The sequence below is a fragment of the Mastomys coucha genome, unplaced genomic scaffold (genome assembly GCF_008632895.1).
Source record: "Mastomys coucha isolate ucsf_1 unplaced genomic scaffold, UCSF_Mcou_1 pScaffold13, whole genome shotgun sequence".
Lineage (NCBI taxonomy): Eukaryota > Metazoa > Chordata > Mammalia > Rodentia > Muridae > Mastomys > Mastomys coucha.
Window position 1 is genome coordinate 57724332 of NW_022196895.1, and position 796 is coordinate 57725127.

Below are 796 nucleotides of genomic sequence, written 5' to 3' on the forward strand. Positions count from 1 at the left end.
AAAAAGTGGGGGGAGGTGGAGGGAGACTGATGTCCTGGGGCCAGTTCGGGAGGGGAGTATCGGGGCTTAGAGGGTGAGCCTATATAAGGTAGGAAAGTTATCACTGGGAGGACCTAGGAGGAGAGACTGGCTTTGAGGGAGATGAGCTCCCACCTCAGCCCAGGGCTGACAAGCTGGGTGCAGTTTAGCTATGGGGAGGTCCCTACTGAACTGGAGCCTGTGGCAGCTGGGTCAGTGAATGAGATACTCAGGATGCCCATATCCTTCCAACTCGGGTCCCCACTCCCCTACTTACACTCTTGATTCCTAGGATCACTAGATTCATTTGCTCCTATAGCCTACCTCCTGTCTCACTAGAAATATTCACCGTATGGAAAAAAAAAGGGGGGTGGGAAGAGGTCTTCTCAGTAGGCCTCCTCCATCTGGGCCTGGCACAGTAGGTGTCAGTAAGTGTTGCTGACAAAAGTGACCCTTGTCTTATGTGAACCTAATATGCCACAGTCCTAATTGGGGAAGATCTAAGCATCTTCACCCCGTTGCTCTCTCCCATCTGAGGAAGGCAGCAGGTATGTAGCCTCATGATGCTGGGTCATCTCAGCTTTTGTATAGCCAACTTACCTTGAATTATTATTATTATTATTATTATTATTATTATTATTATTATTATTTAATTATTATAGTAATCAGTTGTCATGGCTAGTTTCTGAATTTTATTTATTTATTGCTGACAACCGGCCAAAATAAGGTAGAGGCACTTCACATTCCTCTGCTAACTCTGGCGCCTTCTTGGCCTACT